Source organism: Hylobates moloch, unplaced genomic scaffold (genome assembly GCF_009828535.3).
Source record: "Hylobates moloch isolate HMO894 unplaced genomic scaffold, HMol_V3 SCAFFOLD_10, whole genome shotgun sequence".
NCBI classification, from domain to species: Eukaryota; Metazoa; Chordata; class Mammalia; order Primates; family Hylobatidae; genus Hylobates; species Hylobates moloch.
The window spans coordinates 108,168,349-108,193,872 of NW_026652285.1; the positions used below are offsets into that span (position 1 = coordinate 108,168,349).

At 60.1% G+C, this 25,524-nt stretch overlaps 1 protein-coding gene across 4 annotated transcripts in view; it reads right to left on the bottom strand.

Annotated features, from left to right (window-relative positions):
• Nucleotides 1–23,292, bottom strand: part of NACC2 (NACC family member 2) — a 90,850-nt gene extending 67,558 nt beyond the window's left edge. For 2 of the 4 annotated variants that reach the window (XM_032761359.2, XM_032165629.3), the window contains exon 1: nt 21,202–21,315. The gene's annotated coding sequence lies outside the window, so the exon portion shown is untranslated. Of the gene's footprint in view, nt 1–21,201; nt 21,316–21,877 lie in introns of those variants that run through there. The other 2 variants (XM_058445374.1, XM_058445373.1) reach the window with 2 other exon arrangements.
• Between the last annotated feature and the right edge of the window lie 2,232 nt (nt 23,293–25,524).

Sequence of the window (25,524 nt, forward strand, 5' to 3'; positions counted from 1 at the left end):
AAAAAAATACAAAAAAATTAGCCGGGCATGGTGGCGGGCCCCTGTAGTCCCAGCTACTCGGGAGGCTGAGGCAGGAGAATGGCATGAACCCGGGAGGCGGAGCTTGCAGTGAGCCGAGGTTGCGCCACTGTACTCCAGCCCAGGCGACAGAGCAAGACTCTGTCGCAAAAAAAAAAAAAAAAAAAAAAATTAGCCAGGCATGGTGGGACACACCTGTCATCCCAGCTACTCGGGAGGCTGAGGGAGGAGGCTCCCTTGAGGCCAGGAATTCGAGGCTGCAGTGAGCTATGATCCTGCCACCGCACTCTAACCTGGGGCCACAAAGCAAGACCCTGTCTCAAAAAAAAAAAAAAAGAAAAAAGAAAAAAAGAAAACAGGCCGGGCACGGTGGCTCACGCCTGTAATCCCAGCACTTTGGGAGGCCAAGGCGGGTGGATCATGAGGTCAGGAGATCAAGACCATCCTGGCTAACATGGTGAAACCCCGTCTCTACTAAAAAAACAAAAATTAGCCGGGCATGGTGCCGGGCACCTGTAGTCCCAGCTACTTGGGAGGCTGAGGCAGGAGAATGGCGTGAACCCAGGAGACGGAGCTTGCAGTGAGCCGAGATCGCACCACTGCACTCCAGCCTGGGCGACGGAGCAAGATTCCGTCGCAAAAAAACAAAAAAAAACAACAACAAAAAAACAAAGTTCTTCATTCCAGAAACATTAAGGTTCCTTATAAAGATGTTAATAATTTCTGAGGTTATTTAAAACTATGTATTATCCCTTCAATTAAGACAGGCAGGTCAAAACCACTCCTCGTTCTCAGTCACGGCAAGGCTGCCTGCCTTCCTCAAGGACCCCATCTCTAGTTCAATATTGACTCAATAGTGACTGTGCCTCGGCCAAGGCAGACCCTAAACTGCACTGACAGACAAAGCCGGACCTTCCGAACGACCAGCCCCTGTGACTCCCAGAGGGCCCACGTGGGTGGTCACATTCTGCTCCCAGCTCACCTGCGGGGCTCGGGGATGTGTCACTCAGCCTCAGTGTCTGCATCTCACACAGAGCGGCAGGAAGCGCGTCTTCCCAGCCGAGGCGGAGTCGGCAGGGCCGGGGGATGATGGAGGGAAAGGGTTCTCCCATGGTCTCCTTCTGGGAGCCCGGGACCTCTGTCCCCCACTCACTGTTGCGTATGGGGCTGGGGGAACAGCAATCGGATCCTCACAAAACAGTGACGTGAAGCCCAGCAGAGGACGTGACCTCCTCCAGGCCGACGCTCTTGGTTCTGCGTGAAATGAACCGATTCCACCTTGTCCTTAACGGCGGCTTCTGCTCCCTCAAAGAGGCAGGCCAGGAAGCGGGGAGCCCCAGGTGTGGGTGCATCGGGCTGCAACGTTCCCCACACACAGACTTGGCCTCAGCTGTCACACGGCACCAAGGAGGTGGCCAGGACTCCAGGACACATTCTGGTCCAGTCCAGCACTGACCGGGATGAGGGCGAGCTGGCTGCGGCCGCCTGGCTGGGATACTTGGGGGGAAAGCCCTCCCTAGCTTCCCCCGAGGCCGGCTGCTGCAAAGTGACTGAAGCGCTCGTTACAGGGTGTCCACTCTCCCAGGCTTGGAACTCGGAAGCGAATGTCTCCCAGAGCCTGTTTCCCTTTCGTAGCCGTCGGCAGCGGCTCCGTGTGAACCTGCCGTCTCCTACACCACGGTACAGTTTCTCAAACAGACCGCGCAGCTGGGGCCACACCCGGGCTGTCGTGCCTGAGGACGCATCTTCTTTTATGGGGCACAGGCCCACGTTCAGGGTTCAGGGTGGCAGGTCCTGCGGGAGCAGAGCCTGCAGGGACCCCCCGGGAAACCTGTGCTGATGCTGTCCTGAGCTCCCTGTGCCCGGCCTTCCACACGCGGGGAGGCCACCTCCGTGCAGACAGCGCCGAGGGGAGGAGACTCACCCAACACCCACAGGCCCTGTTGGTGAAACCTCAGAGACAGGGGTCTTGGGTTTGGGCTCTGAGGCTCGGGACACAAGATTCAATAAGAGCAAAGTCATCTCCTCTAGAGTGAGAGTCTGTGAAAACGGAACCCAGGCTTTCCTACAAAGCGCCCGGGAGCAGCCCCGCAGCCCTCCATGTGCTCAGTGCCTGTGGCCCTAGCGCCGCTGCCTGTTCCTCTGCTGCGTCTGTGACAAAACTCGGAGACACCTGCTTCTCAAAGCCCTGCCTGAAGGTTATTTGTGGTCACAAAGAGATCCTGCAAAGAACAGTCATCAAAAACTTGGAAATAAAGCAAACCGGCATCCTTCTTGGCCTCTGCCTGATTTGCAACTCAGTAGCGATGACACCCTGTACTCCATGACATCCTAAGTCTCATATATGCAACCGAAGGAGAAGCAAATGATTTCCGTCCAGTAGCGAAGAGAACCCCAAGAGGCAGCGTTTCCCAGCCCTGCGGAACTCGAAGAAGTGCTGTAACTAAGCGAACAATCTGTCCAGCCTCCTCTCCTCAGTGACTCTGAACACCCAGTTCCTCAGATGTTCTCTGAGCCAGGTTTCCTGTCCGTACTATGACAAAAATGAAGTGAAATTCTGATGCACCCCCCAGCCCGGTGAACCTCAAAGACATCATGCCGAGTGAAAGCCACCAGGCACACACAGACAACGCCACGGGGTTCCACTCACACGCGGGCCCAGAGCAAGACGGTTCAGAGACAGGAAGCAGAACGGAGGTTTCCAGGGGCTGGGGGACGGCGGAGGGGGGTTGGTGTTCAATGGGTGCAGTTTTGGTCAGGGATGATGAAAAAGTTCTGCAAACAGAGGTGAGGGTTGACAACCATGTGAATGTTCTTACTGCCACTGAACCGTGCACTTAAAAATGGTTAAAATGGTAAATTTCATGTTGTGTATATTTGACTACAATTTTTTAAAAATGTATTGGCCTGGTGGTGGCTCACGCCTGTAATCTCAGCACTTTGGGAGGCTGAGGCGGGCGGATCATGAGGTCAGGAGATCGAGACCATCCTGGCTAACACGGTGAAACCCCTTCTCTACTAAAAATACAAAAAAATTAGCCTGGCGTGGTGGCAGGCGCCTATAGTCCCAGCTACTTGGGACTAGGCGGAGAACGGCATAAACCCAGGAGGCGGAACTTGCAGTGAGCCGAGATCGCACCACTGCACTCCAGCCTGGGCGACAGAGCCAGACTTCGTCTCAAACATAAATAAATAAATAAATTAGCCGGGTGTGGTGACGGGCGCCTGTAGTCCCAGCCACTTGGGAGGCTGAGGCGGGAGAATCGCTTGAATCCAGAGGTGGAGGTTGCAGTGAGCTGAGATTGCGCCATTGCACTCCAGCCTGGGCGACAGAGCAAGACTCCGTCTCAAAAAAACAAAACAAAACAAAAAAGCAGAAGAGAAATATTGCCTTTGGCAAAACAAACAAACAAACAACAAAAACCCTAAGAGGGCACAAAGGACATTGTTGATAAATCGCACTTCATTAAAATAGAGAAAAATAAAGACCAACAATAAGAGAAAAAACAAGCCGAGAAGGACAGACCTTTGCAACATGCGTATCTTCAGCAAAGGGTGTGTGGTCAGAGTATGGAAAGAATTCTATAAATTCTACAAATCAATCAAGAAAAGGGAAACGCACAGAGGAGGGAGTGGCAAGAGCCCAGAACAGGCCTTTCACAGAGGAGAAGGTCCCCAGGCGGTGACACCTGAGCAGGGGGCAGCTGTGCGGTCACCCAGGAAATGCGAGGGGACCCCAAGGACTCCGGACACACCCACACCAGGGAGCAGGCAAGGAGGCAATAAAATTGTGCTTAAAATTATTTATAAAGTAATAAAAGATAAGTGAAAGTAGTTTGAAAACTGTGTAAGGAATCAATGATGAACACTGGCTTGTGCTTTATACACAAAGGTGTGTTTTTAAGAGTGAAAACCACGTAAATGATATTAGTCCAATCACAGCTTTTTTTTTTTTTTGTACTTTTTTTTTTTTTTTTTTTTAGTAGAGACGGGGTTTCACCGTGTTAGCCAGGCTGGTCTCAAACTCCTGACCTCGTGATCCACCCGCCTCAGCCTCCCAAAGTGCTGGGATTATGGGTGTGAGCCACCACGTCCAGCCCAATCATAGTTTTATAATCAGAAGGTTTGCAGTACTATCTTTAAACAATCCATGCATGAGTTTACAGACACAGTGGTAGACAGTGGGATGGACCAGGCACCCACTCAAACCCTCATCCCCAAGGCCGGGTGCACACCCACCACCTAGCAGGGGGTCCCCAGGACCCCCATCCCCCGCAACCTTGTGGCCAGTCCCACTCGCCTGCAGGCCAGAAGACGCCAGAATTCCATGAAGCTCAGTCCCTCGGAATGCAGAATTCACGAGGGGGACGGGCACACCTGGGTGCAGGTTCTCCAAATAATTCCGGCTCTCTCATTTCAGGAACGAAAGGCCCAGGCTTTTCCATTTAATCTTTAAATGGCAATCCTTAATACAGGTTTTTCCATTTAATCTGTAAAGTAAGCTCAGGAGAAAAACCATTACCCTACTGCACAGATGAGAAAACTGAGGCTTGGAGTTGGGACGTGGCCCGCTCACTGGCCCTGGAACCGCACCTGGATGCATAGACAGGACTCCAGGGGAATGTACTCCTAGGCCATAAACCTGTGCAAGGCCAGAGGGGCCAGCCCAGCCCCGAGAGCGGGACAGAAAGGGGCGTGGGAATGGCCGGGGGACAGGTCAGGTGCCTGAGTCTCAGCCACATCAGAGCTGAGCAAAGCGAGCCCCTCAGGCAGTGTGTCATCACGAGTGCGGCACCACAGCCACCGCCGCGTCCTGGTCCCCAGTATGCACCCCCAGCGTGGTCCCCTCCAGGAACTGAGGCTCTCAGGGGCCGGGCCTCTCGCCCCTTGTCCAGGCGACCCTGTGGGCAGCAGGGGAAGCTAAGGCAGACTCAGGAGCACACACCCATCCCCGCGGGGAGCAGGCGCCCTTGGCACCGTCACCGGCATGATGCCGCGCCACCGCCGCCCCTCTCCGATTCCCTAACGGTTCCCGAGGGAGCACTGAAGGTAAATATGTTAATTTGACTTCAATCGTAGCTTTTTTTTTTTTTAAGTGCATGCGGTATTAGTTTAGGGCACATAACCTGAAATCTACTCACGTATGTCTGTGCATCCCATCCTTAAGAGAAGGCTTGAGCTCCTGCCAAGAGGGCTAGGGGCTGAGAGGCTACAAGGGGCAGACATCCCCCCAGGGTGGGCGCTGCACTCTCTGAGCTGACGGGGAGACCAGGGAGAGGCAGGGCACTTGCCCAGAGTCCCACACCCAGGAAGGGCTGCCTGGCACCCAGCCACCTTCAGGCCTGATGCAATGGGGTGCCATCCTCTGGCTTCCAGGCAGGAGACACTCCTACAAGCACAAGATGCCAACTGCAGAAGCCAATGTGTGGACTCCCGGGGCCCTGCAGGTGCAGCCAAGGAACCAGGATCTCCAGACAGGCCCCAGGCTGCACAGGCTGGAAGCCAGCAGGTGGGGCAGCAAGCCCCTCCTCACCCACAGGCATGGGCACCCCACGGCCTGCTGAGAATGACACGAAGGAACAGGCTGAGTGGAAAGGCCACTTGGCCCTCAACCGAGGGCAGAAGAGAGGCCAGAGGCCCCCCAGAGCTCCTTCCTGGGGCCCAGCCGTGGCCAGCACTCTCTGAATGCCCTCCAGGATCCCCAGAGCCCTGGAGTGTGGCTGCAGAAGCCAGATGGGTCTCAGGCCTCCCACTACCCATTCTGCTACTAGGAATAGGAAAGTTACTGAAATCCTGAAGCCTGTAAGATTTCAGGCCACCAGGACAGGCGGCAGCCGGGGAAGTCTCAACTTTCCAGGACCCCAAGGCCCCAGGGGCCAGGCCACAGCCGTGCTGTGGAAGGAGCCGCTAGCCCTGCCACCTGTTCCCCAGGGAAAGCTTTATAGAGCTGTTCCCCCACGGAGAGGGGGCCCTCCTGGAGAGCGACAGATGGGCTCTGCTGGCCATGTGGCTGCCTGGGCCAGGCCTGGGGCTGATGTGATAGCCCACACCCTTGGCCACCCACTGTAGTCACGGCCCAGCTGGCAGAGACACACAGTCCCTACCCAGGGCGTGGCTGCCAGCCAAAGCCCATGCCACTGTGCCCCACAAAAGCCAACGGTTTGACCACAAGGGCCTCCTAGCAGGGCCCTGTAGCCACGCCACACCAGGGATGGTGCCAGAACGGCACTGCACCCCCAGCCTGTACAGCCTCATCCCAGCAGGGCCCCCGCACCCATCTCTGTGCTCTTCTCCTCTGAGCCCAGGCCCCTTCGCTGCCCCTACACGGGATGCCACCTCTCAGGGCATCCAAAACCCAACCCAGGTTCTAGGAAAATCCGCCCAGCAGCCCACTGCAGTGGGGTATTAAAAACGTCTCTATTAAAAATACAAAATTAGCTGGGCATGGTGGCACACACCTGTAATCCCAGCTACTCGGGAGGCTGAGACAGGAGAATTGCTTCAACCTGGGAGGCAGAGGTTGCGTGCTGAGATCGTGCCACTGCACTCCAGCCTGGGTAACAAGAGCGAAACTCCATCTCCCCACTCCCCTGCTCCAAAAAAAAACTCCAACGCTACTGCCAGCACACCGTCCCCCACCCCACAGACCGCACAGAATCAGCCCGGAAAGGATGCTCCGTGGAGCTCTTGCTTATCTGATTCGGAGGCCGTGGAGTGTGGGGTAGCTGGGGGTCTCCTGGAGACAGGGGGCCATGACACACACCCAGATCCCAGCGGAGTCACTGCAAAGGATGCAGGGAGAGCAGGCGGCAGACGACCACAGGCCGGCCTGTGCCCGGCGCAAACTCCAGCCAGCTGCATCAGGCCCTTGGCAGAGCCGCCCCTGCGTGCTAGGGTGCCAGGACCCAGCCGCTTGAGAGTAGGTCGGGGGGACACAGGCCTGGGACAGGCCCAAGGTGGCAGCCCCTCCCGCTGTCTCCCACCCCAAGCGCATTCAGATTAACGGAGGTGACGGAGGAGGAAGTTTTCATCCCAGAACGCCACAGGCCCAGGGTCACGGATCACAAACGGCTGTGGGGAGAAGAAACGCGCATTTCCCATATTCTCGTAACACAGGAAACCGTTCCCAGAGGAGGAAGGCCAGACCAAAGGGACCCTCAGTGGCCACCCCGGGACTCTCCAGCTGCCCAGGCCGCTGGAAACCCAGGGGAAGGAGCCAGGTGGACTCAGGCCCGACAGGCGCTGGGGGCTCCGCAGGACAGGGCAGGGGTCAGCATGCCTAGGCTTGGCCTGCAGAGTGACCGGAACGACCTGCACGCCACAATCCCCCAACCAAGGTGAAGCCAGCCACCCGCCGGGCTCCCCATGGCCCGGCCCCGCCCGCTCACACCATGGTTCCCAACCTCCACGCGTCCTCCCAGCTGGGAACTCGGCACCCGGACCTGCTCTCTGAGCGCGGGGTGCCCAGGAAGGCAGTGCCGGGCGTCTGCTTCCACCTCGGGCTGTAACAGAATTCCCTCGTGACGTTTCTTGGAAATCAGTGGCTGTAATCACAGCTGCTGAATCGCTGCAAAGGCCTCTCAGCTGCTGGGTTTTGGTGTAATTATTACGAAAGCGCAGTTGAAGTGAGGATGAGCCGAAGCCTCTGGGAAAACCCAAGGGCCCAGGGAGGGCAGCTGCAGCCCCCAGGCCAGGAACACACACAGCCCGTCCTGGCTCGGGCCCCGGGGCACCATCCCCACCAAGTGGCGACAGCAGCTGGCCCCTGACCAAGCTCCCTCTACCTGGATGGCACCTGGCCCAGGTAACCAGGCAACACCAGGCCGAGGGCAAGCCGGGGAGGGCAGCCAGCCCCCACCCTCGCCCACCGGACCCCTGCTGTCTTTGCACCGCTTCTCCCAGTCCAGCCCGCCTGCAGCAGCACCCTGAAACCCCAGGGCCCCTGCAGAACTCAGAGATCAGGGTGGAGCTGACACGAGAGCCAGGCTGCAGCAAGGCCGATGTGCCCTGGCCAGGGCCTCCCAACCTCCCTGGGCCCATTTCTCCTTTCACAAAAGGGGGGCACCAGTCATTCTCCAAAGACTCTCCACCCGAACACGACCTGCCAGGGACTGCCCAGGACTCCCAGCAGAAGAGAGAGGTGGGGCTGAGGGATGCCCCCTCTGCCTGTCTCCCCAGGGTCTTCACCCTCAGGACCATCGGTATGGCCATGCCACAGCCTGACGGAAGGGGGCGGGGAGCCTCAGGTCCCGCACAGGCCCGGGAAGCAGAGGCCACCCCAAGGCCCGTTCCGGGCTCTGCCCCGCCTGTGCCACGTGCTGAGCCGGGGGCTGGGCCTCCGGGATGCTCAGGTTCACCTGCCTCCCCACCATGCCTGTGAGAGGTCTGGGCAGGTGTGCACAGGGCCGAGCTGATGGTGGCCCTCACCTGTGAGAGGTCTGGGCAGGTGTGCATAGGGCGGAGCTGATGGTGGCCCTCACCTGTGAGAGGTCTGGGAAGGTGTGCACAGGGCGGAGGTGACAGTGGTCCTCATCTCAACGGGGTCACCATCCATGAAGCACTGTGCTGCTGGGCTGATGGAGACCCTCCACCCGCCAGGCCCACGCTGCCTCCACGGACCTGCCTCCCACGAAGCACCCCCTCCTGCCAGCACCCAACCCCAACAGGGGCACAGCCCTCAATCCCGCGTGTGCACCATCAGATCACAGCCCCCTCTCGCCGGCGGGTGGGGCTGGCTCTTGACCAGCGGATCCCACGGACGCCCCGTTCTCTGGTGTTGACTGCCTTCCCTCTCCCCAGAAGGAAAGACAGACGCCATCTTCTACAAGCAGCTGAGTGTATTTCTGCTCATTTCCCACCGTGCATGGCCCTCTCTATGCCTAGGATTTTGTGCTGCCTGCCTCACTCCTGCCAGATTTCAGGGTGAGGGGGAAGACGCCGTGTTTTACGACTGCCATAACTTCTGCCCCATTAGACATCTACACTCACGTGAAAGTGACCAGATTGATCTCCTGACGACCAAGCACTTCACACGGCAGAACCTTTCTGGCACCGCAACAGAAACCTGAGGGCCCTCTTCCTCGATGCCAGAAATGGGGCCACTCTGCTGGAGCGGACGCTATGGGCATCACACACTCCCAACAGAAGAGCCAGTGGCCACAGGGCTCAGGGGAGCTGGTGGGGGCCAGAGCCCGTGGGGAGCTGCTCTCTTGAGTCCAGGCATGTTCAGCACTTCACCTCAACCTGAGCCTAGGCACGCGGAGGTCATCTCCTTGCTCAGGGAGGCAGCACCGCCCTCCCTTCCTTCCCAGGCTGGGTTGGGGAGAGGAGGCAGCCGCAGAGAAGAGGGAGTGGGGCAGGTGGGCACTTTGGCCTTCACCCCTGTACTAGGAATAGCATCTCCCCAAAATCCACATGCACCCCAAACTCGAATGTGACTGTATTTGGAACCAGGGTCTTTGCAGATGTAAGATCAAGTTCACATGAGAGCTTCCCAGATTTAGGGCAGGTCCGGAGGTGTCTTCTGAGAAGGGAAAACGCGGACACCTGTGAAGAGCACCGTGCAGAGACCAGGCCAAGACTGGCACGAGACGGGCACGAGCCCAGGGCACCACAGGCGGCCGGCACCACGCTGCGGAGGCAGGTGGGGGCCCCGAGACACTGGCCTCCCGCTTCTGGCCTCCACAGCTGTGCAAGAAGAAATTCCTGCTGTTTCAAGCCTCCCCACCCTTCCACCTGTTAGTGGTGCCATGTTCCAGCGGCCCATGACATTCACCTCGACTGCTGCTGAGGGGACCCTGGGCCCGGCTGGGTTGAGGGCAGATCTTCCCAGACAGACGATGTCCACCAAGAACCTGGCTGGCCCAGGCAGCTCTGGGGCCCAGAGACAGATGCAGTCAAAGCTGAAAAAGCCTCTCAGCCTCACCCCAACTTCTCCCGCATCACTGGGCGTGGAGACCCAAGACCTGGCCACAACCCCATCTCCTAGTTCCTCTACAGCCCCACAGCCCGAGGAAGAGCGGGGAGGTGGGGAAGGCGGTGCCTGCCGGGGGTGTCCCTCACTCACAGTGGCTCCAGGGACGACTGAGGGACAAGGATCCAGCCAGGAGGCGACCCGTCTTTCCGGGAGCAGTGGGTTCCGATGAGACCCTCAACACCCACTCACCAACCTGCAGCCTCCCGGTTCCCAGGCCAAAGACCTCCACACCCAGACCTGGTCCTGGGTAGCCAACCCCTCCCCTGCTGCACGCCCCAGCCCCTCCTGTGTCCAGCCCTGCCCCCATGCACACCTGGGGCCTTCACCAAAGGTGGGGTTGCTGGAGGGTTGCTTCTGAGACTCATCCATCACACAGACACTTCCTATGCAATGTCCGGTCTCCAGCTGGTGGGGCAACATCCAAGGAGGCGGTATCTCTGACGTCCCCGCCCAAGACGCGAATCACCAGGAGGCCACAGACAAACCCACCTCGAGGGTCCATCTATCAAATCTGTCAAACTGGCCCAGACCCCAGAGTCAGGGTCATGAAGGCCACAGAAAGGCCACAGAATACACCAGGCTGGAAGAGCCCAGAGACACAGCAAGACTCAAACAGACGCGCAAGCCACGTCCACAGCAGCAGCACCCGACAGCCAAGAGGCAAGTGGCCCCAGGGTCTCCCAATGGGTGACAGTCAAAGGAAATGGCGGCGGGCGCACACACACACATACATCACGCAGCCTGGAGGAGGGACGGGCTCCGCCACTCCCTGCAACCCGGAGGAGCCGTGGGGACAGGGTGCGGAGCAAATGAGCCAGTCACACGAGGACACCCCCTGTGGGACTCCACTCCCATGCAGTCCCGGAAGCAGGCCCACAGAGAGAGGAAGTAGAAAGGTGCCTGCTAGGGGCTGGGGCAAAGATGGGGAGTTTGTGTCTAACGGGGAAAGAGGTTCAGTTTGGGAAGATTAAACAGTATCAGAGATGGTGCTGAGGGCAGTGCAAAAATGTGCATGCTTCATTCCACTGAAAAAGCTAAAACAGTAAATTTTATGTATAATTAATTAGAAAGTTTTTTTAAATTTGAATTTATAGCCTGGGCAACATAGGAAGACTCCATTTCTACAATTTTTTTTTTTTTTTTTTTTTTTGAGACTGAGTTTCGCTCTTCTTGCCCAGGCTGGAGTGCAGAGGTGCCATCTCAGCTCACTGCAACCTCTGCCTCCAGGGTTCAAGTGATTCTTGTGCCTCAGCCTCCTGTGTAGCTGGATTACAGGTGTGAACCACTGTGCCCAGCCCAAAAAAATTTTTTTTAATTAGGTAGATGTGGTGATGCACAAAATTTTTTTTAAATCAGCCATGTGTGGGGATCCACACCTATGGTCCCAGCAACTCCAGAGGCTGAGGTGGGGAGATCACCTGAGCCCAAGAGTTTGAGGCTGCGATTGCACCACTGCACTCCAGCATGGGCAACAGAGCAAGACTCTCAAAACAAAGTTTTTAATTAAATTTAAAGAGACTCAACAAGTAACTGTACTGAGGGGTCTGCACTGGATCTGCTGGTGTAAGGCCAGGAGGGGCCTGGGGGGCGGCTGCTAGGGGTGGGTACAGGCGGGTGGCGGGCAACCCTCAGCCCACACTGGAACAAGACACACAGATATGCAGGGGAGGTTTACTCTCAAATTGTTTGGGAAAATGTTCTTTGTACAATATGTGCCATTTTTCTGTAAGTTTAATTACTTATCTTTCACCTTTTTTCTTAAACATCTGAAGCAAAGTCCCCACCTGCCAATGCTGGGTAGCCAGGTGGGGTAGGTCCCTCCACAATCCCGGACTCACTGTGGAAGCAAGGGGTTGGCAGAGCCCAGAGGCCGGGCGCTGTGCAGGGCAGCTCCAATGGGAGGGGTTAGCAGAGCCCGGAGGTTGGGCGCCATGCAGAACGGCTCCGATGGGAGGGGCTGGCAGAGCCCAGAGGCTGGGCACTGCGCAGGGCAGCTCCGATGGGAGGGGTTGGCAGAGCCCGGAGTCCAGGCACCACGCAGGGCAGCTCCGACGGGCAGGAGCTGCCTCCAGGCCCTTCACCTCGGGCTGGAGAAAACCAAATCACCCCTGGGGACCCTTGTTGGACATTCTAAAAACCTTCAGAAGCCACTCCCTGAATGTGGCCAGGACCCTCCATGGGCCTTCAGAGCAGCAAAGCGCAGTGCCTGCCTTCCCATGAGAGAACCCCCACGCCATGCAGCTGGGGACAGGACGAAGGGCACACGCCCCCTGAGGCCTCCCACTCAGAGTTGGGAGGGGTTTGGGGGTGGGGGTGCCTCTGTTTTCCTGCATCATCAGGAGCCTGGCGAGGCCTAGGGCTGAGCCCTGGGGCAGCTGCTGGTCTGGATGGCACCGGGCCTGGCTCTTGAGGTCCCAGGTCTGGGAACGGCTGGGCTTCCCTGAGGTCTGGCTTGGCGTGGGCCCCAGGGACGTCGCATGCCCCCAGCTTCCCGAGAGCCGTCTGCCTGCCGGCACCCAGCCACAGCCCCACCCCGGGCTCCACTGTGACCCACACGCTGTCATTTCCAGGTCACTTCCTATGACATGGACTCACCACCTAAACTGGGTTACAATAATTAACACGAATCCTGTTCCCAAACTTACATAACCGCAGACGACAACGCCCACTCCTAGGAAAACCCTCCCCCACCAGTGGCCCGGTTTCCCTCCCACGACCCCCGCTCAGCTTGGGCCTGGAGCTGGCCAGCTGCACTGGTTTCACGCCTGTCCAGGTGCCGTCCCAGGAGCGGCTGCTGTCTGTGCCTGGCTCCTCCCACTGCCCTGGGCAATCGCGGAGCCAGCCCCCCCCCCCCCCCCCCCCCCCCCCCCCCCCCCCCCCCCCCCCCCCCCGGGGCAACCGCGGCCCCACCCCCCCCCCCCCCCCCCCCCCCCCGTGCCCTCTACGCACTAAAGGCTTTCTGCCCCTCCCACACCACACCGGGGGTTCGCGTCTACCTGACCCTTTGAATGTGGCCTTATTTGGAAACAGGGTCTTTACAGATACCATTAGTGAAAGGAGGTAAGATGAGATCATCCTGGATTTAGGGTGGACCCTAACACGCATCCTTAATAGAAGGGAGCAGTTTGGACACAGATGCACAGAAGGAAGGTGGCCGTGTGAGGACGGAGGCAGAGACTGGGCCGATGCTCCCACATGCCAAGAAAGGCCCAGGACAGCGGCAGCCTCGGGAGCTGGAGGGCAGCGTGGGACGGAGTCTCCCTCAAAGCTTCTGGAGGAACCAGCCCTGAAGATGCACAGAGTGTCGACTCCGGGCCTGCAGAACTGGGACAGGAGCACTCTCTGAGGCTTCCTACCACCAAACCTGTGGCCTCTGTCATGGTGGCCCCAGGAGATGGATACTCTGCCCCCCTCCAACACACCCCAGGGTGCTGGAAAAGCCCCTTCCCTCCTCCTGGCCTCTCACCTGCACAGCTGCAAATAGACACCCTGCCCTCCTGGCGCTGGCAGACCCCCACGGGGACCCCCAGAGCGGCATTCGAAGGGGTCGGGCCAGCCCCACAGGAAGGGAGGGCGACCGAGCCAGCCCTCACAGGGCCCGGCTGGGGAAGGGCCCTGCCGCTTCTGGGGCCGCCTGGGAGCCCTCTCTGGGTCTGCCTTGGGCTGGCCCAAGACCTTCCTGGTGACCAGAAAGCAGGGTACTGTATCCCATTCGGAGCTCACAGTGGGAAAACGGAGACCCAGGGAGGCCATGGTGTTTGCCCAGCTTCCACCGCAGCACGGGGGAAATGGGGCTCGAATCCCAAGAGAACACTTGCTCTGCAACCCTGTTAGTGGCTGCTCAGCTGAGGACAGCCCAGGACGGCACCGGCAAGATCCCCAACGAGGCCCCAAGCGCCCTGAGGGCAAGCCCTCCCCGTCCCTCGTCTGCGGCCCAAGGCCGGCCATGGCCCAGGCAGGCCCAGTTTCCCACCCTGGGGAGTCTGCTGGGAAGTTCCGGGAGGTGACCTGGGGACTCTGCTGAGAAGTTCCGGAGGCGACCTGGAAGATGGGCACCCCCAGTGGCTGTCATCTCATGCACGGAGGTGAGCGGTATTCGGGGACTGTCGGGCTTGTACGGTCTCCAGGTGGACACTGGTTCAGAGAGAGCATCGGCAGCCCCTTTGGCTGTGCAGGGTCAGGGGAATTTTGCTCTAAACATGCTCTGTCCGGCTCCCTTACAGTGGGACGGAGCCTCTGGGGAGAATCTCCAAGCTGGGAACTGTACCACTGCCCACATCAGGCCCAGTTGGAAGGGATGACGGGGGCAGGGGACACACTGTACTCATCAGGGTGGGAGGGACCCTCAGACCCCACTCCCTGCCTCTCTCCCCTAGGGCACAAATTTGAGTCCACACAGCAATGCTGGATCCAAGCCACCGTCCACATCTTTCCCAGTAGCTGCCCCTGGGCCCCTGGAAGCTGCAAAGCCACAATGGTCAGTCAGCAGGACGAGCCACTGGGCATGGACATGGCCCAGTCTGTGGCCAGGGACCCTTTCTCGGGGGCACTTGGGGCTCGTGAGGACCCAGGTCCGGTGACCACCGCAGTCAGCCATGGTTAACCATCAGCAGGGGCCTCACTGCCATCCCAACCACGAAGGCCTTGTTGAGGCCCCCACCCAGCCGGCCAGGAGGCACCGTGGTCTGGGGTCACTGAGACACAGGGAGGCAAAGGACTTGGTCTTTCCTGACCCACTGCTTCATGCCTCCTAGGGTGCCCTCGACACAGATGAGGGCTCAGGCCTGGGTGTGGAGGGTGGGATGGGCAGAAAGGACAAGGGCTGGGCTGTCCCACAAAGGGACCTACGCAAGCCCTGAGGGGAGCCAGCCCAGCCCCCAGCATCCTGGGAGAAGGTTTCCCGGAGGAGACAGCAGGCAATTTGCATAATATTCTTTGCAAGTTAATATCAGCCTCTGATAATGATCTCGGCATCGCGTGGAGCGGCTGAGGCGGCTGTTACAACACTAAGTAATCATATTTTAAATTATGTTTCCCTTTATAGAAAGGTGTTGCAAAAACACACAGACACGAAATCTGTCTGTTGCAGCCCCGCTGCCAACCACCTGACCAGCTTTCGGTTACGCGGTTACGTTTGCAGCACTGCAGCCCGGGAGAACCAGCGGGGCGGCAGCCACAGGCTACCCCCAGGCCCCCACCCAGAGCCTCCCCCTGCCTGGGGACCCTCCCAGCTGGGGACCCCACCCAGATCTGAGCCAGGCTCTGGCCAGGGCCCAGGGCCTCAAAGGAGGACCCACAGCCCACGTCTTCCTGAGGTCCCCACGGCCCTAGGAGGGAGACAAGGGGGGCTCCCCCTCCCCATAGCCACCCCCCCTTGCTGGAAACCTAGCACCCACAAAGGCCTGACTTCCAGGTGAAGGGTAGCGGGGTACAGATTTCAGAGAACTCAAGGCCCTTCAGGTTCTGCTCTGCCTGAGCCTCCATGTCACCCCCCCAACCCCGCCTGGTGGGGGGCTCCTGTTAGCCCCTCCCCCAGCACTGGGGGCCTCTCCCCAAGAAGGTGAACCCAGCCTCGGGGTGCCCTCCCTCCTCTGAGGCTCCCCCAACTCATGTACCTCTACACCAGTTGGCACATCCACAGTTGGGGGAGGCCCCGGGCGACCCTTGTCCCCATTCAGAACGGGGGACCCCAGCTCCAACAAAGTGAGTCATGTTCTTCTACCATCCCTCTTCATTTAGGAGCCACGGCCGACCACTCAACCTCTATTTTCTTAAAAGCTTTTTTTTTTCCTTTTTTATTAAAAAAAAATCCAATTATAGCACAAATCTCTCAGCAGGGGTCAGTGTGGAATAAGAATAGCCAAAGTTAATGGACATGACACAGGCAAGATTAATGCCTAAAGGGTTTCAAAAGTTGTGTGATGCGGATTTCATTAACATTTTAATTGTAATGTATCTTTTTAATCTTCTCTCACCCTAATGGCTTTATATCCAAAAAAAACCCAGAAAAAACTGCTGACAACAATAAAAAGTATCAATATACAAAATTTAACAAAGGCGCTTAGCTGTGCAATGGAAATGAAATTAAATGAGCAAATCTCTGTTAAAGCTGATTTTTTAACAGCACAAAAGTCAAGAATTCAGCAAAGATGGTAATTCCCCTTTCTTGGCACAGACACCAACTGGGTGGTAGAAGGGAGACAGGCACAGCCCCTGGGGCAGATGCCCGGGCCCTGGATAGGGGCCCTGGCCAGAGGTGATACCTTAGGGGTCCCTGGGAGGAGAAAGACGCAGGACAACTTCCTTCTGCTCCGATCCAAAGGCGGGGCCAACACTGACTCCCTCAAAGACCGCCCCAGAAGAACCAAGGAAGGTCCACAGCTGCCCCCCCCCGAGTCCAGGCAGTGCCCAGGAGTGAGGGGGTAACTCCTCCAGAAAACACCAGCCCACTGGGAGGAGGCCCCAGGACAGTAGGGGTGGGGAGGGAGCATCTAAAGTGTCACTGTAATGAAGGGGTCACTAGCATTTTGTGGGGTGGGGGCTGGGTTGCTAGCAAGTCTCCTCTCAGCAGGCCCCCAGCTCCCAACGCCCTCCGTGAGGGACCCCAGGCAGCTCTGGCCAACAGCACAGCCCGGATTCCAGCCTCCAGCTTCCAGCATCAGCTCCTGAAATGTACTCAAGCCTGACTATGGAGGGCTGGGGGGACTTTTATTTTCAATCAACAAGCATTTCTTGAGGCATGACTTTGCCGAGGTTGATGCTCTACCCCTTCACAGACTACCAGGGAGGCCACCCCCAGCTCAGGGCCAGGCTGCCCTCGGGGCCCCGGTGGCTGGGCTGGGGCTGGCCAGCCCTGGGCGTGGGAGACATCCCTGCAGTGTGGCTTGCTGTTCACCCCAGTGACTATATATGGGCACTTTCAGGCCCCTTTGTTCCCCGCCCCCAGCCCTGCCTGCTTCCCAGGCACAGGGGCAGGAGCTGGGCGGGCCCAGGAGCTCGCGGCCATCCATGGCCCTGTGCCCTCCTGGATGCCAGGGCCCCGCACTGGGGGAGGGGAGATTCCTTTAGAGAGACCCGGAGCCAGCCTCTCCTCCCCGTGGGTCCCTGCAAACAACGTCTGGAGAAAAGCCTGCCTCTTGTTCTCCCTGGAGACTCCATGGCGGCCTCCTCTTAAAGGGTAATGAGCCTCACGTGGGATTCAGCCGCTTCACTGGCCCAACAGCCCCCAGGCCAGCCCCAGCCGGCGTGAAGGTGGAAAGGCAGGGCTGCCCACATTCAGCCTCCAGCTCCTTGGAGGAGGCAGAGGATGCTACTCTGTAGCAGGATGGCCTCAGGGAGGGCGGGTTCCTCACTCAAGGTCACACAGCCTGGGTTGGGCGTTCTCCCAGGAGACCTGAGCCCAGGGTTCTGGCTGCCAGAGTGCTCCAATGAGGACCCAGGCCCAGCAAGCAGACACTGGGGATGTGGTGGAGCCCCAGGAGCCCTAGGTCAGCGTCCCAAATGCCCTCCCCTACTCCGACTGGCTCCCAGGCTGATCCTCTGTGTGGACAGGGGTGAGTGCCGGTCCCGGAGTTCATGTCCCCAAATGACAAGCATCCAATACATCCAGACAGATGCCTTCACACCCCTCCACTGCGCCCTGCTGAGACCCTATACAAGGGTGTGTGCTTCCAAAACCCAAACTGTAAACAGCAAACGCAGGAAAGCCACAGCTGAGGGAGCTGAGGCTCCCAGCAAATGGGCAGCTGCAGGTGACACAGTAAGGAAGCCCCAGCCAGCCAGGAAGCATATTTTACAAATGATCTCATCTCACCAAGAGCCAGGGCTGGTGACAGCAAGGATTTGCTAAAAAAAAACAAACAAAAAACAAAAAAACAGAGGTCGCCAGGATCCCTGCCCTGTGAGAGGCGGGGGCAGGCGTGGAGCAGCAGCCCCTGGCCTGGGTAACCCCGCTCCCCGGCCCCCAGAGCCAAGGCCCAAACAACCTTCCAGTCACATCTCCTCGGTGACTCTGGACAGGCTGAAAGGGAAACGAGATCCACCTGGGGATTAGGGGGCGCCTCAGGGAGGCCGGCGTGGGGGCCACACACAGCTCTGAACTGGGGCCCAGTGGGGAGACAAGAGCAGAGAAACACTGGCCAAGCTCCCCCACCCAAGGCCCGACTGCCCACCTCTGGCAGGACCAAGGGCGTGCCCAGAGAGGGTGCCAGGAAAGGAACAAAATGCTGGGGAGAGGGCACTTCGGGGAAGGCCCAGGACCCAGGGAGCTGGGTCTGCAGACACTCACCGTTGGGGAGCCTGACCGGAGATGGGGTGAGAGGCCCCAGTGAGCCAGCTCCACACAGGTTCCCAAGCCCCCTCATCAGCCCCCAGTCAGACCAGACCCAGTCAGACCTCACAAACTCCCGCACCTGCCCACACGCATCAGACGGCGGCTCAGGTCCAGCATCCAGACGGGCTAGCGCTACTTCTCCCCTGCCTTGGAGGACGCTCCACGGCCTCACGCCACGGGGCTTTGCTTCTCCTTCGAGTCAGGCCTGGAAGCCCAGCCCCAGGTTTCCTCAGCCCAGGCCAGAAACGTCACCCTGAAGTGGAAGGTGGCCTACCTTGTCCTTAGAACCACAATGGGAGGCTGGTCAGCCTGGGCCACTGAGGCAGGGACATGTGCTACCAAGGTGAAGGTGGACTGCGCCAGAGGAGCAGCAGTCAGGGGGCCCCATAGTCAAGTTCCCAAATGTGTTCCTTACACTGGGGTCTGCAGAAGGCCTTGGTTCTCCGGAGAAACATGCTGGTGTATCCTGGGGTAAGAGGTGCCACCTGCTGCCCCCCCCGTGGACTCGGACACCCTCATCCCACCGGCCACAGTCCAACTGGATTTCGGAACCCATTGTGTGACCCTGCAAAGGGGATGGAGTGACCCCAAGGGGCTGTGAGATGCAGAGAGGCAGCCTGGGGACAGTGTGTGGAGGTGGCCAGGACAGGGCTGGCTGAGGAAGGAACATGGGCTCTGCCCCACTGACGGTGGCCGGGGCCCCTGGGCACTTGGTGCCCTGTGCGTTCCAGGGACACAGGTCAGAGACACAGACCTCAGAGGAAGGGGCACCGGGTGGAACCCTGGGAACTCAACATCCGGGAAAGGACAACACCTTGGTTCCCCGTTCCATCCCCGTTCCATCTCAGGCCTGGGCAACCACACTGCCCACAAACCAGGAAAGCAGGACTCCGGACGCAGAGGCCAAGAGGAGCGCAGGCCTGGAAGAACTGCTCAGCACCAAGATCGTCACTGTTGTTTCATGAAGAATGCAGCCTCGTGCTTTAATTGGAAAACACGGGGAGAATTGAAGAATTTTTTAAAAGTCACCACTAGCCCCCGGCCCAGGGCAGAGCAGCCCTGCGCACCCTTCCAGCAGCCGGTGGTAAAGAACAGAGCCTGTTCTCGCAGCCTGTAGCAGCCCAGCTCCCACTGCTCCCAGCATGAGAGCTCCCGGGTGGCACCTCCGCCGCAGCGGCCGCCTTCCCGCCAGGCCGGGGCCAGCACCATCGAGCCCTGGGTGTGACCACTGCGAAAGGATCCCTGGCCACTAAGAGGTGACAAGTGATATCTTGTTCCACTTTCTGTGCCCATTCCAAGTGGCTTTGCAGAAAGGACAGGGGGCCACCACCTTGGGTGGCACCTCCTTTTATTTCCTCCCTTTGGACTCTGGCCCAGCTACCACCCAACGGTGACCCCAGGGGAAAATGCCAAGAGGCCTCTTGAAGGGAGGGGCTGGGAAAGGCCCCAGAGGACCAGAGGGGTGCTCCAACGGTGGCCGGGAGAAGAAAGGGTGGGTGGCTGACAGGTGGCGGGGTCGGGGGGGCTGCCTGAACCTTGACCTAACTCTAGGCGCCCCTGCTGGGGGTGCTACAGGCTAAAACACCCTGCAGAACGGTGAGCTGAGTGTCCCACTGGAGAACAGGAGGGAAGGAGGTCAGGAGCCTGCCAGACGAAAAGAGGAGTGGGTGAGAAGAAGGGGCGACCTGGAATTTCCAGGACACGGACTCTGGCAGTAGAGGGCGGCCGCGCTGGCGGGCGGGAACACCAAGGTGCACGCGCTCCCGGAGGCAGCTCCAAGGGATGGGAGTCCGGGCTGCCTTGGGCACCCCCGGGTCAGCACCCCCGCCACACACAGAAAGGAACGCGCAGCAGAGAACACAGCTCAGGGCACCCAGGGGCCCAGGGAGACGGGCCCACCAGCACGTGGGTGAAACACCTCCAATCCGGAGGCCCCGCGCGGGGGTTGGGGGAGGGAGTGGAACGGCCTGGGAGACCAACTCCAGAGACCGGGCCTCACGGCCTTCAGACCCACAGGTTTAAACGGCTCCACGACGAGAGTCCAAGACCAAACTTCCCCCAGAGCCTGGCAGAAGGGCTGGGAGGTGACCTCTGACCTCCGACCCCACACGATCCCAGCAAGAGAAGCAGGAAACTCTGTCGGAAGGCCTCGGTCCGCCCTGGCCATGCAGGGTGCGCGGCCGGCCCCGGGCTCCGCTGAGTTTCTTAGAGAAGGGGCTGCGGCCCCCCGACCTCAGATCCGCAGAGGCACAAAAGCTGGCAAGAGGCAGAGCCCCCTCCCCCTGCGGCGGGACCCCAGTTTCTCCCCAGGCTGGGGCCCGCGTGGGGGAGGAGCGGGAGGCGGTGACGACCCACGAACGGGCCCACCTGGACCGGGAGGGAGAGGCGCGGGCCCGGCTGGGCCAGGCAGCTGCGCAGATGCGCCGGGAGGGGTGGGTCCCTCTGCCCTGGCCCCGGGCCAGTCCTGCCCAGGCTTCCCCGCCCGGAGGGCTGGATCGGCCAGTCGGGTCCCTGGGGAGGCCGCGTGGGTCCCCAGAAATCCAGGGAAACGCAGCAGGCGGCGGGGAGCGCCCCGGGACGCCCGGAGCCGGGGTCTCCCCGAACGCGCGGCGCGGCGTCCCGGCCCGGGGTCGCGGGCGCCTCCGCCGGGACCCCCCGGCCCCCCTCCGCGGGCTCCCGAGGCCGGTTCCCGCGCGCACGCCCCGGCCGGGGGCGGAACTCGGCCGCACCCGCCCCGCGCGGCCGGCACTGCGGCAGGGGGCCCGCGCCAAGTTGGGCGGCCGCGGAGTTTGCGGGAAGTGCGGGCCCGGCCCGCGGGACGACCCCGCCCGGCGGCGTAACCCGGGGGCGGCCGCGCGCGCCAAGTTGGCGGTACCTGCGGGCGCCCGGCCCGGTCCGGCCTGGGCAGCTGCGGCGCGCCGCCCGCGGCAGGAAGTGCTCGGCGTCCCGGCGCTCCGGCTCCCATGGACTTTCTCCGACCTCGCCCAGCACCGGCGGCCGCACCGCGGCGGGGGCGGGGCGGCGGCGGGGGAGGTGCCCGCGGGCCGTTAAAGGGACAGCGCGCCGGCCGCGCGCGCGCGCATTGGCAGCCAGGTGGGCGCCCGGGGTTGGGGCTGGGGTCCGGGGGCCGGGAGGGTCCCGAGTGGGGGCCAGCGGGGCGTGGGGAACCCCGAGCGCGGGGGAGGGAAGGCGGCAGCTCCTCGCCCCTCGCGCGTCCTCCTTCCGGAGCTGCCGGCGGTCGACCCTGCGCGGGACACCCGGCGGGAGCCGGACGCCGCGGCGCAGAGGACGGGGCTCGGCGGACAGGCCGGGAAAGGACCTGGAGCACCGCCCTCCCCCTCCCCGGGCCCCAGCCTCGACCGGACTCGCTAAGCCCGGGAGAGCCCCCGGGCCCCCCTACCCCGCCCCCGGCGCGCGCCCTGTCCGCGGCGGCCGCGTCCGCACGGTGCAGCCTCCGGGATCCGGGCGGGGGAAGTGCGCGCATCCGCAGCCGCCCTGGACGCTCAGGCGGGCCGTGGAAGACACGGGTGCGGGAGCGCCCTTGGGCGAACCTCTGCGGGGCTCCGGCGCCCGTCCCTGCGGCCCGGAAACTGCAAGCTGCCTGGACTGGGCCTGGGGCTGCCTTCAGGCCTGGTGTGATCCGGGCGCACGGGCGCGTTGACAGTCATTCCGGCACCGGCCACGCAGCTCTCCATCTGCCCAAGGCCACGCTCCTGAGGACAGAGGTGCAGTTTTAAAACAAGGGCACGGAAATAAAGCCGGCCACACACCCGAAAGGACCCAGAGACCCCTCCTCAGCTGCCCCCTAACCTGGGGCCTGAGGTCAGGACAGGCTGCAGTGGTCCTCAGAGGCTGAGCCAGCCTCACTCCCGTAGCACGCTCACAGGTCCTTGGAGGAGAATGGAGTGATACCACCTCCGTGGTCCCGAGTGAAGGCGCTGGGAGAAGGGATGAGAAGGAGATGGCCACCAGCGTCCCAGAGAACGCCTTTGGGGCTCTGGGGATCAGAAACCTGGGGCTACAGCCCTCCTGGCACAGTCAGCCAAGGTCATGCCCTGGACAAATCATCAGAAGCTTGGCCAGGTTCTTGTCACTCCAACCTCAAGCTAGGCCTTTGATCTTGGCCACAGACTGGCCCTTGACCCTAACTTTAGGTTCTACTCAGCTCTGCGTCCAGAACACACACACACACACACACACACACAGCTCACTCCTTGGCTTGCCTTCTATGGGGGTGAGTATGGAACCCCGCAGGGACTCTGGGCTCTCCCCACAGAGTCCCACCTAGACCTAAATGCAGTCCGAGGTCCCACACCCCAACCCCCCTCCGCCACCACCACTGCCACTTCCAAACCCACCCTGCAGTCTACTATGGGAAGGAGGCATGACTCTACAGGCTGGAGATACTTGGCCACACGTGGCTTGGTGTGTGGGCTTGTGGTCCTGGCCCACAAGGGGCAGAGTGAGAGGGACAGGTGGAAAGACAGCAGCTGTGCAGTGGTGTCACCTGCTCAGCACAGGTGAAGGCAGAAGGCCCTGGGCACCAGGTGGGGGAGGAGGGTTCCGAGCACCTCTCACACCCAGGGCATGAGCTCAGCAGCCTCAGGGTTCCGGTGGTTCCTAAGCCTGACTTGACAATCTCCGCAGGATCTCTTAGTGAGCACATCTACCCCAAGCCCCTGAGAATCGTGAATCCCAGAGACAGATGCCTGGAGCTGCTTCCAGCCCTGGGGCAGGCCTCAACGGGCTACCCACTAGGACCTCTGGCACTCCAGGGATGGGACTGATTGTTTTAATCACTTTTATTTTCTAAATATTAAAGACATTCTTCTTTAGTGAGGGATATTTGGAAAGCATTGAAAAGTGTTTAGAAGATAGCGGATACCCAGAAATCAATTCCCCAATTTCTGTGTGTCTATACGTATGTACAGCAACATATATTTGCACCGTTTAAAGCAAACCCTGCATCCCTGCTGAATTCCAGGCCCGTGCTACTGAGTATGTATGCCTTACCGCATTTAATGTTCACAACAGTACCATGAGGTGAGCTCTCAGTTTATTCCTTTTTTTGTTGTTGTTTTTTTTGAGACAGAGTCTCACACTGTTGCCCAGGCTGGGGTGCAGTGGCGCGATCTCAGCTCACTGCAACCTCCACCTCCCAGGTTCAAGCGATTCTCCTGCCTCAGCCTCCAAAGTAGTTGGGATTACAGGCATGCGCCACCACACCCAGCTAATTTTTGTATTTTTAGTAGAGACGGGGTTTCACCATGTTGGCCAGGCTGGTCTTGAACTCCTGACCTCAGGCGATCCACCTGCCTCGACCTCCCAAGGTGCTGGGATTACAGGCGTGAGCCACCGCGCCCAGCCTTGTTCCCGTTTTACAGCGTAGCCTGGGGCTCACTCAGGGGTCCCCAGCAGGGTCTGGGCTGAGTGGGGCTCACCCCGGGTGCATCCTCTGCATCTCCTCCCTACGTTTGATCTTGTTGGTTCCTGGCTGGTACGAGGGCCTGGTGGCCACAGTCTCAACTGAGCATAGCAGCACCGCTATGGGTCTACAGCCCAGGGAGGGCCTGTCCGGGACCCGGGCCTGAGTTCTCACGGCCTTGTAGTTTGATTTTTCCCCTTCCATCCAGAAGGCACTGGGCAGGGGGTAAGGGGAGGTCACAAGCCACATCCGCCGACACTGCAGAGCCCCTGGGGGCACTCAGCCATACACAGAGGACCAACCTGTTGGCCTGGACACCTGCGTGTCCTCCCCTGGATGGCAGAAGCCTTTGGTGGCTCTCCAGGTGCTGCTGCCATTGTGCGGGTGGTGACATCCCACCCCAGTCTCACGCCAGATCCAGTCTGTGCCCATCCTAACAGCTCTGTGTGAAAGTCGTGTCGGAGCCACCCTCCTGGTCCGCAACTGCCCTGTTCTCCAGTGATTGCCACAGCCCCCTTCCCCACCCCGGTCTCTAGCCTCCCCTCCAGCCCTGCCCCAGCCTGTCACCACACAGCAGCACAGGGCTGCTTCTAAACCTGTTGGATTACCCCCACCCGCTCAGAACCCCCAAGAGCTCCCCAATGTGCTTCTTGCTCAGAGCACAAGCCCGGGTGATTGGGTGACCAGGACCCAGCTCCCCACCCCCACCTCATACCCCACCCCACCCACGCCCCACATCCTTCCCCACCCCACGTCCCACCCCCGTGATACCCTTGCCCATGCCAGTGCCTGCTCAGCTGTAGCCAGGCTGGCTTCTGCTGCACCTTCTGCCCCAGGGCCCTTGCACCCGCTGTTCTCACTGCCTGAACCTTCTGCCCCTGTGTCTCCAAGGCTTGCTCTGTCACTTTCTTTGAGTCTCCACCCCAATATCCCTGGCTGACGAAGCCTTCCCTGACCCTTCCTTATGAAAGAGCCACATGACCATCGGCAACGGGCACCCGGACCCCATCCTGACGCTGGTCCGCCCTTGGCTTCTATCGGCACAGTCTCCTGCTTTGTCCACTGTCTCATCACTGGCTCAGTGTGGTGCCTGGCACAGAGCAGGTGCCCTGAGGACTCTCAGAATTGGAGCCTAGGCTCCATCTGTCTCCACCCTGTTTCCTGGGGCTGCTGTGCCCCCTCCCCCACACCTGCCCGAGTTCTGGCGCCTCTTCCGGGTCCTCAGAGCGTCCGGGGAGGTCGATCAGCAGAAAGGGAAGTAGCAGGCGGGGGGCCTCAGGTGCCTCCCTGGTGCTGCTGCTCGGGTCAGCCCTTGGCCAGGGCTGTTGGGCTAAGAAGACCCCAGGAGGACCTGGAGCCTCTCACCAGCCGAGCACAGGCTCTCTCGGCTTTGCTTCCGGGACAGCTGCCCAGAGGCAGAGTGCGCCCCTGCACCCCTGCGGCAGGAGGACAGCCAGAGGGCTTCTCTGCCCACTCTCTCGCTTGCATCTCACCTGTCAACACAGAAGAGAGGTGCAGAACAGCCTTTGGTGAGACGGCCAGTGGTGCCGCTGTCTCGGGAGGAAGCCGCTTTCATTGTCTGAAGAGCAGTTCACAGGGGGCAAGAGAAACCATCTGATTTCAGTCTGGTCCTCTGCCTTCCTGGGGCAGGGCTTGCCTGTGGGGGAGGACTTTCCTGTTCACTGGGAGCCTCTGTGGTCCCCCACAGACACCCCAGTCCCAACAGTGGGGTTGGAGAAGACGTGGCCAGGCCCCTGGCCTTGTAGCTTATGT